Source organism: Hordeum vulgare, chromosome 6H (genome assembly GCF_904849725.1).
Source record: "Hordeum vulgare subsp. vulgare chromosome 6H, MorexV3_pseudomolecules_assembly, whole genome shotgun sequence".
Lineage (NCBI taxonomy): Eukaryota > Viridiplantae > Streptophyta > Magnoliopsida > Poales > Poaceae > Hordeum > Hordeum vulgare.
The window spans coordinates 205,125,522-205,142,323 of NC_058523.1; positions in this window are offsets into that span (position 1 = coordinate 205,125,522).

The following is a 16,802-nucleotide window of genomic DNA, read 5'->3' on the forward strand; positions in this document are numbered from 1 at the left end:
ACTGATACGTCTCCATCGTACCTACTTTTCCAAACTCTTTTGCCCTTGCTTTGGACTCTAATTTGCATGATTTGAATGGAACTAACCTGGACTGATGCTGTTTTCAGCAGAATTGCCTTGGTGTTATTTTTGTGTGCAGAAATCAAAGTTCTCCAAACGTCCTGAAAATTTACGGGGAGCGGTTTTGGAAAATAAGAAAAATATCTGCGCCAAGTTCCACCTCGAGGGGTGGACCAGTGGGCCACAAGCCCCAGCTCCGCCACCACCCCTCGTGGCGGTGGCCAGGCTTGTGGGGTCCACACGGCTTTGCCGCCCCCAATTCCAGCTCTATAAGATCCCTTTCGTCCCAGAAAAAATAAAAAGAGAAGTTTTCATCGCGTTTACGATACGAAGGCGCCGCCACCACCTGTTCTTCATGTGGAGGGCAGATCTGGAGTCCGTCTTGGGCTCCGGAGAGGGGAAATCGTCGCCATCGTCATCATCAACCTTCTCCCCTCTCCAATTCCATGAAGCTCTTCGTCGTTCATGAGTAATCTATTCGTAGGCTCGCTGGGCGGTGATGAGTAGGATGAGATCTATCATGTAATCGAGTTAGTTTTGATGGGGATTGATCCCTAGTATCCACTATGTTATGAGATTGATGTTGCTACTACTTTGCCATGCTTAATGCTTGTCACTAGGGCCCGAGTGCCATGATTTCAGATCTGAAATTATTATGTTGTCACCAATATATGTGTGTTTTAGATCCGATCTGGCAAGTTGTAGTTACCTACTATGTGTTATGATCCGGCAACCCCAGAGTGACAATAACCGGAACCACTCCCGGTGATGACCATAGTTTGAGGATTTCATGTGTTTACCAAGTGCTAATGCGTTGGTCCAGTTCTTTATTAAAAGGAGAACCTTAATATCCCGTAGTTTCCTTTTGGACCCTGCTGCCACGGGAGGGATGGACAATAGATGTCATGCAAGTTCTTTTCCCTAAGCAAGTATGACGACACACGGAATGCATGCCTACATCACATTGACGAACGGGAGCTAGCCACATATCTCTCTGTGTTATAACTGTTGCATGATGAATATCATCCAAACAAATCACCGACCCATTGCCTACGATTTTGTCCTACTGCTGCTGTTACTGGTTTTGCTCTGCTGCTGCTACTACTATTGATGCTGCTGTTACTTGTCTTGCTCTCCTGCTGCTACTACTGTTGCTACTGATGTTACTTGTCTTGCCCTGCTGCTAATGTTGCTACTACTGTCGCTTGCTACTGTTGCTACTTGCTACTGCTGTCACTACTGCTTTTCCTTGCCACTGCTATTGCTCGTTACACTGCTGCTACCTGCTACAATTTTGGTTCGCTGGTCGTTGACGGGAACTGACAACTTCCGTCAACGAGGCAACTTGGCGCCATTGATACAATCGTTAGGAATAGTCTGTCGTCAATAGATCGTTTCTGACACCGTTGTTATCATATCACTTTGCTGTTACCACTGTGCTTGCAGATACTAATCTTTCAGGTGTGGTTGAATCTGACATATTCAGCTGCTAATACTTGAGAGTATCCTCTCACCTCCTGTCTGGTAAACCAACAAATTGGGTCGAATACTCTACCCTCGAAAACTATTGCGATCCCATGCGCTTGTGGGCCGTCAACAACATTCTTCTAGTTTTGATTGCCGGAGAGTGCTAACAGCATTCTTCTGCTGTCGTTGCAGAGGGGAAGAACAGTTGGCATCAAGCATTTTTTTGGCACCGTTGCCGGGGAGGTATTGCTATATTCTCTGAGTCACATGGGATTTATATCTGCTGATCACTATGAAGAATCTGAAGGATCCGAAGACCAAATTCTTGCCCTCAACTATGAGGGGAGGTAAGGAATTGCCATCTAGCTTTGCACTTGATTCACCTTCAGTTATGAGTAAGTTTGCGACATCACCTCCTGCTAGAAATCTTGATATGTCGCTTGTGCTTGATGATGCTTATGATGCTACTGCTAGAGATGCTATGCTTGATACTATGCCTGATACTATGCCTGATACTGCTAGAGATGCTATGCTTCATACTGCTAGAGATGGTACTTTGCGTGATGTTCCACTAGGGGTGTTCCTTGATGCTCATATTGCTAGAGTTACTGCCAATTCTCATGATGCTTCTGAAACTGCCGATACTATTGAGATAAAACCTGCTTTTGCTCCTGCTAGATCTAGCTCTCCTAGATATGAATTGCCTGATATACCTGAGGGTTACGTTATGGAGGGAGAGATAGCTGAGGATTTTCTTGTGTGTAAGGATGGCTATGACGCTGAGAAATTACTTCTCAAGTGGAAGGAAAAATCTCGGGAAGCTAGGATGAAAAATGACCCGAAGTTTGCCACTTCGCCTATCTTTATCACCGATAAGGATTATGAATTCTCTGTCGACCCTGAGATAATCTCTGTAGTCGAATCTGATCCTTTTCATGGTTATGAGTCTGAGACGGTCATAGCCCATCTTGCCAAACTGCACGAAATAGCCAACCTTTTCACTAATGAAGAGATGATCCGCCACTACTATATCCTTAAGCTATTTCCTTTCTCTCTAAAGGATGACGCTAAAGCCTGGTTCACCTCTCTTGCTCCTGGATGTGTGCGTAGTCCCCAGGAGATGGTCTATTACTTCTGTGAGAAATATTTCCCTGCCCATAAGAAGCAAGCTGCCTTGCAGGAAATATACAACTTTTCTCAACTCCAAGAAGAGAGTCTTCCACAAGCTTGGGGAGGCTCGTCCAGCTACAGAATGCTTTGCCTGATCACCCTTTTAAGAAGAACGAAATACTTGATATCCTCCATAACGGACTTACCGATGCCTCTAGAGACTACTTAGATAGTTGTGCCAGTTGTGTTTTTAGGGAACAAATTGTAGAACAAGCTGAGACTCTACTGAATAACATCTTGATCAATGATAATGCTTGGACTATTCCCGAACCACCTCCTAAGCCAACTCCGAAGAAAAGAGGTATTCTATTCCTCAGTCCCGAAGATATGCAAAAAGCCACGAAATCCATGCAAGAGAAAGGCATTAGATCTGAAGATGTCAAAAACCTACCACCTATCGAAGAGATCCATGGTCTCAATAACCCGATACAGGCAGTAGAAGTGAATTCTCTGCGTAGGTTTGATGAGAGTGATATTCCTTTTGATAAACCTCCTAGCCTATGCTTTGATGAATTTTACAACTTTGTTGCCAAACAACAGAGTTTCAATGATTATGTTAGCAGACATTTGGAACAAAGTACTTGTGTGCTTAGCCATTTAAGTGCTTGTGTAGACAGAAATGTCAATGATCTGAAGCTTCTGAGTAAACATGCCTCTATGATTACTACTCAGGTGGAACAAGTACTTAAAGCTCAGAATGACCTACTCAATGAATTAAATGACAACTCTGTCAGAGTCATTACTAGAGGAGGCAAAATGACTCAGGAACCTTTGTATCCTGAAGGTCATCCTAAGAGAACTGATCAAGATTCTCAAGGAATCAATGCTGATACACCTAGTCATCCTAAGGAGAAGAAGAAGGATGATAGAAACCTACATACTAGTTCACCAAACACTGTCACACCTGAAGAATCTAATGCTATTTCTGCGTCTGATGCAGAAACACAATCAGGTGATGAACATGAACCTGGTGACAATATGGATAGTGATGTTCATAATAATGCTCAACCTAGCAATGATGAGGATGTGGAGATTGAACCTACGGTTAATCCTGATAACCCACAACCTAAGAAATACGATAAGAACGACTTCACTGCTAGGAAGCATGGTAAAGAAAGGGAGCCATGGGTTCAGAGACCTATGCCCTTTCCTCCTAAGCCATCCAAGAAAAAGGATGATGAGGATTTTGAGCGCTTCGTTGAGATGATAAGACCCGTCTTTCTGCAGATGCGGTTAACTGATATGCTCAAGATGTCTCCGTATGCCAAGTACATGAAAGATATCGTGACTAATAAATAGAAGATACTAGATCTTGAGATCTCCACCATGCATGCCAATTACACTTTTAAAGGTGGAACTCCTAAGAAACTTGGTGATCCCGGAGTGCCCACTATACCTTGCTCTATTAAAGGAAACTACGTAAGAACTGCCTTATGTGACCTTGGAGCCGGTGTTAGTGTTATGCCGCTCTCTCTTTATCGTAGACTTGAGTTGGATAAGTTGACACCACTAAAATTTCTCTGCAAATGGCCGACAAATCAACTGCTTTCCCTATCGGCTTTTGCAAGGATGTGCCTGTTGTGGTTGCTAACACCACTATCTTAACAAACTTTGTTATCTTGGATATTCCCGAGGACGATGCCATGGCCGTCATCCTCGGAAGACCCTTTTTAAACACTGCAGGGGCTGTTATAGATTGCAACAAAGGCAATGTCACTTTCCATGTCAACGGTAATGAGCACACCATGCACTTTCCAAAGAAACGATATCAAGTACATTGCATCAATGCTATCGAAAAGACTTCATCGATTCTCATTGGGAGCTTTGAATGCCCTATTCCTCGTGTCAAGATGAAGTATGATTTTCTTGTTGGGGAGATACATATCCCCATTGAGGTGACTTAGTGGCTATTAGAAAATTCTCCGTTCTCTCTTGAGATTTGAGAAGGTTTTGTCATGAGGACTTGATCAATCCTATTGACGGATTTCTTTCGATGACCATGAAACGGATGAATCGAAGAGTCACATACCTCTGTTTTGAGTCTTCATTTTCTGTTGCTTAGAAGAAAAATGATAGAATTAGTTTAGCTTTTCCTGTTTTCTGTTTTAGCATCCCGGAGAAAAATACCTCGAACATAAAAGTTCTCCGATGGTCCTGAAAAATTAGTATGATTTTTCTGGAATTTTTGAAAATTTCTGGGCCTAAGAGCTGGCCTGGGGGCCGGACCAGTGGGCCACAAGCCCTGCCACCTCCACCACCCCCCTGGTGGCGGGGTGCAAGCTTGTGGGGCCCACAGGCACCCCCTCCACTCATTCCAGCTCTCAGCCTCTTCTTCCACCTCCAGAAAAAATTGTTTCGCAGCTCAAACCCGTGTTCTTGCTCATTTGGCTGTGATTTTCGATCTCCTTGCTCAAAGGACCATTCTCCGAACCGTTTTGGGGAAATTACTCCTTGGTAAGTGACTCCTCCATTGGTCCAATTAGTTTTTAAACTAGTGCTTTATCCTTCGCGAATTCTTGCTACCTTGGTGACCCTGTTCTTGAGCTTGAAAAGTTGATTTTAGCTGGTCCCAAGTAGTTTTAGCGCGTGATAAGGTCTCTAGGCACTAGTAGGAGTAGTTGCTACAAGTTTAGTTAATCCTTATTCACTTTTCTTTCGAACTCTCTAAAAATTTCAGAATTTTTCAGAGCTAGAAAAGGATAAAGATGAGGTGGTTCTTGAGAGGCTCTTCAAGCCGTAACCCCAAGGAGGATGACAAGAACCACCCCAAGTACGTAGTCCCTCGAGTCACAGAAGTTCGAGCGTGCGAGTGGCCAAGTGATGAATTTTTGCGCGCCGCCGGACTTTATGAAGACTTTTATTACTTGGTGGAGAACGCAGGTCTTACTGCGTTCGTTGAAGATAAGTGCCCACAATACCTCCTCCTCACCAATATTTCCGTTCAAAGCTTCAACTTTTGTCCGAGGAAGAATCCTCCCATGGTTGAGTTCATGATATACGATGTCCCCAAGTGCATGACGCTGCAGGATATTTGCAATTGTATGCAAATTACCTTATGTTGGGGATATCCGTGACCCTCGTCCACGGGACTTGGAGGATTTCATTGGTTCTATTGATGTTGGAGAGGAGAGAGGAGTGTCTCGCGCTAGAATTGCTAGCATGCATTTTCCTGTGCTTCGGTACTTCTCACTATTGGTGGGAAAATGTTTGATTGGTCGTGGGGAGGCTGGATCACTTAGTTCCTTGCTGTTTTGCGTGAAGGCCTTTATAACGATAAGACTTATAGCTTGGGCGCTATAGTAGCTCAACGGTTGAACCTGAACTGTTCCAAGGGTGTCGTCTATGGAGGTATCTACGCTACCCGTCTTGCCAGACACTTTGAGATACCCATTAGACTGGGAGAGGAAGGAGAGATGCTTCTCCCTAAGAGATATCTGGATTATGACAACATGGTTCGCCATGATTTTCTGGATAGAGATGCTAGTAGACGGATGATTTATAACCTAGTGTTTAGTCAGGGTACTCGAGAGACTATTGCTTTGCATGCTCCTTCTTTGTTTGATCTTCATGCAGGCAGGTACACTATTATGCCCGCGAACATCTACGCATATTGGGGCTTGGCCCAACCACAGGCGCCTGTGCCCGAGCCGCCAGTCGAGTACCAGACGCCAGTTTATCAGTGGGAGCCAGAGGAGCGCACACAGCAGTGGCATCCACAGTCTGCTCCAGAGTATCCCGGAGTTGGTTATTTCCCACCTTGGGAGTTGATCAAGCTAGGCCAAAAGCCTAAGCTTGGGGGAGTACGTGTTCTCACTGACTTTACATGCATGCTTATGCTTTCACTTTGTTAGCCGGTGTTCACACTTTGCCACTGTACTATCCATGCTAGTTTATTTTTGTTTTCTTGTTTTCTTGTCTTGTGTCCTTTTTAGAAAACCCAAAAAGGTTTTTCTTTATTCTTTTGCTTGTTGGGAGCTTTCCCGTGTAAATAGTTTTCTTTTTCTTTGTGTCAAGGTAGAAGATATTGGTTACAATGTTTATTGGTTCTTACATGCTTACCTGTTTAGCTTTCAAAGAGCCATATTATTTTGTCTTCTCCTTTGTGTTTGCCTGCAGATTCAGCTTAGGCCAATGCACTTATTATCGTTTTCATCATTCGATCGTGCAAATGAAAGGCAACAATGATGATATATGATGAAGTGATCGAGACTGAAAAGCTGGTATCAACTCTATCTATTTTGTTTTTGGAAATATGACTAGCTTGTCGACCCAGATTTAGCTTTGTTGTGAGAGAATCATGTTTGCAATGACAACTTAGAGATCATAGTTTCTGATGCCATGCTTATTTAGCTGAGAGCTTATAATGATTTGTATTGAATGCCAACATAGATTTTGAGATGACTATGATGTAGCATGAGTAGAGTAGCATGGTGGTGGGGTGTGATTGATTGGTGGTGGGGGAGTTAAAACTTTACTTTTCTCTTTGGGAACCGCCTATAGCATGAGTAGCATGGAAGATATTGAGAACTCTTGGTCATTGCGTTGACAATGAAAGCATGCCACCCAAAATTATTATCTCTGTTTTCAAAGCTTGAGCTCTGGCACCTCTGCAAATCAATGCTTCCCTCTGCGAAGGGCCTGTCTATTCATTTTCCTGTCGAGTCATCCTCCTCTTATATAAGCACCAATTAGAGAGCACCTCTGTCATTTTTATGCTTTGCTTTTGATTGATATTGAGTATGACTGTGACTGGATCTTCGTTGCAATGAATTACAATGTTTAGTCAACCCTTGATCTTTGAAAGTGCTCTCATTTATGTTTTGCGGTCTCACAAAGAGCTAGCGAGATACCACCTATTCATATTGCTTCATCCTTGTTTTGATTGAAGTGTTGGTATTTGAAACTTATTATTATTTGCTCGTTAGCTGATTATGCCATTGATATTAGTTTACCGTGAGACCTTTGTGTCATTTGCTTATGTGGTTAACTTGTGATCTTGCTGAAATTCTGGTTATGAGTTAGACATAGTTGCAACAACAAGATCAAACAGAGTTTGTCAAAGTTTTTCTTTCTCTCTCAGTTTGTCAACAGTTGCTTGAGGACAAGCAAGTTTTTAAGCTTGGGGGAGTTGATACGTCTCCATCGTATCTACTTTTCCAAACTCTTTTGCCCTTGTTTTGGACTCTAATTTGCATGATTTGAATGGAACTAACCTGGACTGACGCTGTTTTCAGCAGAATTGCCTTGGTGTTATTTTTGTGCAGAAATCAAAGTTCTCCAAACGTCTTGAAAATTTACGGGGAGCAGTTTTCGAAAATAAGAAAAATATCTGCGCCAAGTTCCACCTCAGGGGGTGGGCCAGTGGGCCACAAGCCCTGGCTCCGCCACCCCCTGGTGGCGGTGGGCAGGCTTGTGGGGCCCACACGGCTCTGCCGCCCCCAATTCCAGCTCTATAAGATCCCTTTCATCCCAGAAAAAATAAAAAGAGAAGTTTTCATCGCGTTTACGATACAGAGGCGCCTCCACCACCTGTTCTTCATCTGGAGGGCAGATCTGGAGTCGTCTTGGGCTCCGGAGAGGGGAAATCGTCGCCATCGTCATCATCAACCTTCTTCCCTCTCCAATTCCATGAAGCTCTTCGTCGTTCGTGAGTAATCTTGTCGTAGGCTCGCTGGGCGGTGATGAGTAGGATGAGATATATCATGTAATCGAGTTAGTTTTGATGGGGATTGATCCCTAGTATCCACTATGTTCTGAGATTGATGTTGCTACTACTTTGCCATGATTAATGCTTGTCACTAGGGCCCGAGTGCCATGATTTCAGATCTGAAATTATTATGTTGTCACCAATATATGTGTGTTTTAGATCCGATCTTGCAAGTTGTAGTTACCTACTATGTGTTATGATCCCGCAACCCCGGAGTGACAATAACCGGAACCACTCCCGGTGATGACCATAGTTTGAGGAGTTCATGTGTTCACCAAGTGCTAATGCATTGGTCCGGTTCTTTATTAAAAGGAGAACCTTAATATACCGTAGTTTCCTTTTGGACCCCGCTGCCACGGGAGAGATGGACAATAGATCTCATGCAAGTTCTTTTCCCTAAGCATGTATGATGACACACGGAATGCATGCCTACATCACATTGACGAACGGGAGCTAGCCACATATCTCTCCTTGTTATAACTGTTGCATGATGAATATCATCCAAACAAATCACCGACCCATTGCCTACGAGTCTGTCCTACTGCTGATATTACTGGTTTTGCTCTGCTGCTGCTGCTGTTACTTGTATTGCTCTACTGCTGCTACTACTGTTGCTACTTCTGTTACTTGTCTTGCCCTGCTGCTACCGTTGTTACTACTGTCGCTTGCTACTGTTGCTACTTGCTACTGCTGTCACTACTGCTTTTCCTTGCCGCTGCTATTGCTCGTTACACTGCTGCTACCTGTTACAATTTTGGTTCGCTGGTCGTTGACGGGAACTGACAACTTCTGTCAACGAGGCAACTTGGCGCCATTGATACTATTGTTAGGAATAGTCTGCCGTCAACAGATCGTTTCTGACACCGTTATTATCGTATCACTTTGCTGTTACTATTGTGCTTGCAGATACTAATCTTTCAGGTGTGGTTGAATCTGACATATTCAACTGCTAATACTTGAGAGTATCCTCTCACCTCCTATCTGGTAAACCAACAAATTGGGTCGAATACTCTACCCTCGAAAACTGCTGCGATCCCATGCGCTTGTGGGCCGTCAACAACATTCTTCTAGTTTCGATTTCCGGAGAGTGCTAACAACATTCTTCTGGTGCCGTTGCAAAGGGGAAGAGAAGTTGGCATCAATCATCATGATAGGTCTTCGTGTGTGTAGGAAACTTTTTGTTTCCCATGCAACGTTCCCCAACAGTGGCATCATGAGCTAGGTTCATGCGTAGATGTTATCTCGAGTAGAACACAAAAGGTTTTGTGGGCGTTGATGTTAGATTTTCTTCCCTCCTTAGTCTTTTCTCGATTCGGCGGTATTGTTGGATTGAAGCGGCCCGGACCGACATTACTCGTACCCTCACGAGAGACTGGTTTCATCGACCGACATGCAACTCGTTGCATAAAGATGACTGGCGGGTGTCGGTTTCTTCAACTTTAGTTGAATTGGATTTGACCAAGACGGTCCTTGGAGAGAGGTTAAATAGCAATTTGCACATCTCCGTTGTGGTTTTTGCGTAAGTAAGATGCGATCATACTAGATACCCATAGCAGCCATGTAAAACATGCAACAACAAATTAGAGGACGTCTAACCTGTTTTTGCAGGGTATGCTTGTGATATGATATGACCAAATACATGATGTGATATATTGGATGTATGATATGATCATGTTGTAATAGTTAATATCGACTTGCACGTCGATGCTACGGCAACTGGTAGGAGCCATAGGGTTGTCTTTAAACTAACGTTTGTGTTTGCAGATGCGTTTACTATATTGCTAGGTTGTAGCTTTAGTAGTAATAACATAGATAGCACGACAACCTCAATGGAGGCACGATGATGGAGAACGTGGTGTGGCGCCGGTGACAAGAAGATCATTCTGGTGCTTTGGTGATGGACATCAAGAAGCAGAAGATCATGGCCATATCATGTCACTTATGAATTGCATGTGATGTTAATCCTTTCATGCAGCTTATCTTGCTTAGAACGACAGTAGCATTATAAGGTGATCCCTCACTAAAATTTCAAGATAAAATTGTGTTCTCCCCAACTGTGCACCGTTGCGACAGTTCGTCGTTTCGAGACGCCACGTGATGACCGGGTGTGATAGACTCAACGTTCACATACAAAGGGTGCAAAACAGTTGCACACGCGGAACACTCGGGTTAAACTTGACGAGCCTAACATGTGCAGACATGGCCTCGGAACACAAGAGACCGAAAGGTCGAGCATGAATCATATAGTTTATATGATTAGCATAGAGATGTTTAGCACTGAAACTATACTCAACTCACGTGATGACCGGACTTGAGTTAGTGGATTTGGATCATGCACCACTCAAATGACTAGAGGGATGTATTTTTTGAGTGGGAGTTTATTAGTAATTTGATTAGTTAAACTCTAATTGTCTTGACCATAGTCTAAGTCCACTTTGCAATATTTTATGTTGTAGATCAATGGCTCACGCAGTAGCAACCCTGAATTTCAATACGTTAATAGAGAAAGCTAAGTTGAAAGATGATGGAAGCAACTTTGTAGACTGGGAACGTAATCTTAGGCTCATCCTACAAGCTTGGAAAAAGAATTATGTCCTTGATACTATGCTAGGAGATGAACCACCCGCTACGTCCGACCAAGATGTTTTGAACGCTTGGCAATCGCGTAAGGAGGAGTACTTGGTAGTTCAACGTGCAGTCTTGTATGGCTTAGAACCGCGACTTCAACAATGTTTTGAGAGACATGGAGCATATGAGATGTTCCACGAGTTGAAGTTTATCTTTCAGAAGAACGCCCGGATCGAGAGTTATGAGACCTCCAATAAATTCTATGCTTGCAAGATGGAGGAGAATTCGTCTGTCAGTGAACATGTGCTCAAAATGTCTGGGTACTCAAACCGTCTAGGTGAACTGGGGATTGAACTCTCACAAGAGGCTATCACTAACAAAATTATTCAATCACTTCCACCTAGGTATAAGAGCTTTGTGTTGAACTATAACATTCAAGGGATGGACAAGTCACTCGGCGAGTTATTTGCGATGCTGAAAGTCGCACAGTCAGAACTCCGAAAGGAGCATCAAGTGTTGATGGTCAATAAGACCACTGGTTTCAAGGGAAACGACAAAGGCAAGAAGGGTAATGCCAAGAAAAGCGGCAGACCTGTTGCCAATTTGACGAAGAAACCCAAGGCTGGACCTAAGCCGGAAATAGAGTGTTATTATTGCAAGGGGATGGGTCACTCGAAGTGCAACTGCCCCAAGTATTTGCCTGATAAGAAGGCGGCCAAAGAAAAATCAGGTATATGTGATATACATGTTATTGATGTGTACTTAACCAACTCTCGTAGCAGTGCCTAGGTATTTGATACCGGTTTTTTTGCTCATATTTGCAACTCGAAGCAGGAACTGCGGAATAAACGAAGGCTGGCGATGGATGAAGTGAAGATGCGCGTGGGAAATGGTTCCAAGGTTGATGCAATCGCTGTCGGCACATTCTCACTTCAGTTACCATCAGGATTAGTTATGAACTTAAATAATTGTTATTTAGTGCCTGCGTTAAGCATGAACATTATATCTGGATCTTGTTTATTGCGATATGGTTACTTGTTTAAGTCAGATAATAATGGTTGTTCTATTTCTATGAGTAATATCTTTTATGGTCATGCACCCAATGTGAGAGGATTGTTCATATTGAATCTTGATTGTGATGATACACATATACATAACATTGATACCAAAAGATGTAGAGTTAACAATGATAGCGCCACGTTTTTGTGGCACTGCCGCTTAGGTCATATTGGAGTAAAGCACATGAAGAAACTCCATTTCGATGGGATTTTGGAGTCACTTGATTTTGAATCACTTGACACATGCGAACCATGCCTCATGGGTAAGATGACTAAGACTCCATTCTCCGAAACGATGGAGCGTGCAAGTGACTTGTTGGAGATCATACATACCGATGTGTGCGGTCCAATGAGTCTGGAGGCGCGCGGCGGATATCGTTATTTTCTCACCTTCACTGACGATTTGAGTAGGTAGGGATATATCTACTTGATAAAGCACAAGTCTGAAATGTTTGATAAGTTCAAGCAATTTCAGAGTGAAGTTGAAAATCATCATAACAAGAAGATCAAGTTCCTACGTTCTGATTGTGGGGGCAAATATCTTAGTTTCGAGTTTGGTGCTCACTTAAGACAATGTGGAATAGTTTCACAGTTAACACCGCATGGAACACCACAGCGTAATGGTGTGTCTGAACGTCGTAATCGTACTTTGTTAGATATGGTGCGATCTATGATGTCTCTTATCGATTTGCCATTGTTGTTTTGGGGTTATGCATTAGAGACAACTGCATTCACTTTAAATAGGGCACCGTCAAAATCCATTGATACGACACCATATGAGATATGATATGGCAAGAAGCCAAAGTTGTCGTTTCTTAAAGTTTGGGGATGTGATGCTTATGTCAAAAAGCTTCAGCCTGAAAAGCTGGAACCTAAAGCGGAAAAATGCGTCTTCATAGGTTACCCAAAGGAGACAGTTGGGTACACCTTCTATCTCAGATCCGAGGGCAAAGTGTTTCTTGCTAAGAACAGAGCTTTTCTTGAGAAGGAGTTTCTCTCGAAAGAATTGAGTGGGAGGAAGATAGAACTTGATGAGGTTGTAGAACCTCTACTCCCTCTAGATGGTGGCGCAGGGCAAGGGGAAACCTCTGTCAAAGCGACGCCGGTTGAGGAGGAAGTTAATGATGATGATCACGAAGCTTTAGATCAAGTTGCTATCGGACCTCGCAGGTCGACAAGATCATGTATTGCTCCTGAGTGGTACAGTAATCCTGTCTTATCAATCATGTTGTTAGACAACAATGAACCTGTGAATTATGAAGAAGCAATGGTGGGCCCGAATTCCAACAAATGGCTGGAGGCCATAAAGTCCGAGATAGGATCTATGTATGAAAACAAAGTGTGGACTTTGGAAGTATTACCTGAAGGTCGCAAGGCTATTCAGAACAAATGGATCTTTAAGAAGAAGACGGACGTGGATGGTAATGTCACCGTTTTTAAAGCTCGACTTGTGGCAAAGGGTTTTTCACAAGTTCAAGGAGTTGACTACGATGAGACGTTCTCACCGGTAGCGATGCTTAAGTCTGTCCGAATCATGTTAGCAATAGCTGCATTTTTTGATTATGAAATCTGGTAGATGGATGTCAAAACGGCGTTCCTTAACGGTTTTATTAAGGAAGAGTTGTATATGAGCAACCCGAAGGTTTTGTCGATCCAAAGAATGCTAAGAAAGTATGCAAGCTCCAGCGATCCATTTATGGACTGGTGCAAGCATCTCGGAGTTGGAATAAGTGCTTTGATGAGGTGATCAAAGCATTTGGGTTTATACAAGTTGTTGGATGATCTTGTATTTACAAGAAAGTGAGTGGGAGCTCTGTGGCGTTTCTAATATTATATGTGGATGACATATTGTTGATTGGAAACAATGTGGAGTTTTTAGAGAGCGTAAAAGATTACTTGAACAAGTGTTTTTCTATGAAGGGCCTAGGAGGCGCTTGATAGCACTTTCACAAAGCACATACCTTGATAAAGTTTTGAAGAAGTTCAAAATGGAGTAGTCCATGAAGGGGTTCTTGCCAGTATTACAAGGTATAAAGTTGAGTAAGACTCAGTGTCCAGTAACTGCGGAAGATAGAGAAAAGATGAGTACCGTCCCCTATGCTTCAGCCATACGGACTATCATGTATGCAATGTTGTGCACCAGACCGGACGTCATCCTGGCCATAAGTATGGTAGGCAAGTTTCAAAGTAATCAAGGAGTGGATCACTCGATGGCGGTGTAATGCCCCAAGTGTGTAGCTTACCATATTTGAACCTTCTCTATGGGGGTCCAACTTGTCATTGATATGAGAGCTCAATGCATATGATTTCATGTGATATCACCTTGATTTTTTCCTTTGCATGCATGCCTTCCATCCATTCCATGCTTTGTGTTTGTTGCCTTGTGATCATATGTGATGTTGTCGTGACATGAGTTGTGATGTGATGATGATATGTGTGATAAGTGGAGTGATGTGGATGTGGTTGGATAGTAGTTAGCACTATGTGGTCTGCACTAGGGTTTCAAAACTCCCCCTTTCTTTTATCTCAAGTGAGTATTTACTTGTCCCATCCATGTTTTAAAAATGTCCATGAATTAGCATGTATTGTGGTGATTGTGGACATGTGATTTGCTGTTTTGAAACTATGTTGCAAGGGTGCAGATATTCACAAAACAGCTCAACTTAATTCTGTTTTGCAAATATTTAGTTGCTCCAAAAATCCATTTTCTATTTTTTTTAAATAGGTCATAATTCCTTATGACCAGGGGTATGTTTGCTTTATTTTGTTAGCATCTTCAGATTTGCCTAGGTATATTTTTCCTTCCTCTGTTTGTTTTTAAATAGAAACCTCCACGAGTCTTTTCTCTTACCAGGCGCCAGATGGGCCACCTCCTTCCTCCCGAGGCCCATCACTCCTCGCTGTCTCCCCAGCTAGAGCCCAGGCGCGCGTCCCTCTTCTTTCTTCAGACGCCCCCCCCCCCCCCCCCCCCCGCGCGCTCGCTTTCCGTCAGACAACAGGAGAGAGTGAGCACGCCGTGAGGGTTCACGGACGTCGAGGCCTCTTATAACCCTCGATGTGCATGCCCCTTCCCCTAGGGTTCCGCGCTCCCCCATCTAGCGCCACCACTCCTCCCTCCATCTCCCTCCATCTCCCTCCATCTCTCCTTCCTCCCGAGGTAAGTGCTCTGTAGATCAGTAGCAGAGAGAGACAGAAGGGCGTCGCCGTCGTCCTCCGCTTGTCCGTCGTCTCCGGCGCCGGCCAGCATGTCCGTGGTCTCGGGGAGGATGCCCGCGTTAAATTCCCGCCGTCGTTGAGGTCGAGGAGTGACCACAGCGACGGGCAGGAGCTCGTCAACTTCGCATTCCCGACAGCATGTTCCTCCCTGCTTCGGTTCTGCAGCAGGCATCTCGAGATCCTCTTCGTCGTCTCCAGGCGGCTCCTCTTCCCCGATCGGCGACTTCTCCTACTTCCCTAGGTGAGAGCTAGTCTCTTCCTCCCTTCCCCCTCTGTAGTTCCGGCGGATGTTCGTCGCCGCGCTTCCCTTCCCACAGAAGAGATCGACAGGTCATGTGTGGTTATGCATGCGTAGGTGCTCAGGCTTGTCGTGGTTCCAGGCAACGACGTCCCACGCAGCGCAGTAGTAGCGTAGTTGATCTCCCCCCTCGCACAGCAGCAGTAGAGTAGACAGCCAGCTCCGGCGATCGTCTCTGTCGTTGGCGTCTCTGTGGTTAGAGCAGAGCAGGGCAACCTGGTAGTATACCTTGTTAACTCCCTTGGATGTGTCAAGTCTTCGAGCATAGCGTAGTGGCACATAATGTGTGTGTGTGTGTTGATGTGAGGTTGTGGGTTCGAGTCCCCGCGGTACGCCCCCTTTTTATTTCTTGTTTCGGCACAGTGGCGCACAAGGATGACTTACCTTGCAAGAGCCTCTCTATTCTGTCGAACTAATGGAAGTAGCAGAGTGGTATGAGTGCAGGTGATGTCCAGGGGCTCTGGGTTCGATCCCTCCTCTACCCTTTTATTTTTTGTGCATTTCTTTCCTGTTTTGTTTTGTTTGCTTGCTATATTGTGCTGCAACATTCTTGTGAAGCAAGTTTGGCTGCTGGATTTCCTCTAGCAGGTTCCTAGTATTTTTCTAGCAAGGTAAATATGCATGTGTGGACATATCTTTATGTGGTGCTTGTTTAGGCTTTGTATGTGTAGTGTGGGTGTGGTCTACCATGTGTGGGTGTGTTTAGTTGTGTGTGTTGCACTAGGCTAGGATATCCATGTGAGAGTGTTCCCATGTGCTTGGTATGAGCTCATGCACCATGTTGTGGAAGAGAGGTGCATGTGTGTGTGGGTTCCCCCCACATACCTTGTGTGTGTGTGTACGTAGTTATTCATGTGATGTTGTGTGTGTGTGTGTGTGCATGTGTGTGTATGTCACACACATGCCCAAGTAAGTTGGGCCTTTATAAGCTCATGTGCAAGTATATGTGTAGGTGTAGAGATTATTATGTGAGTATAAGAGAGTGGTGTGTTCTATTTAGCATGTGTAGGTGCTTTTATGCATGTGCTTGATGTATGTGGTGTGTGGTGGTGTGCTAAGGCACATGAGCATGAGGTCTACCCATCATGTGCACCTTTGGTGTTGTGGACATGTGCAAGAGCATGTATAAGTACTGAGCTAGTGGAAGCACATGTGATGATGCACTATTCACTCTATGTGATTCCATGTAGGATTTTCCTCTCAAGTTTGTGCCCAATTGTTCTATGCAAGTACATGGGTATTATATATGTTTTTGGGG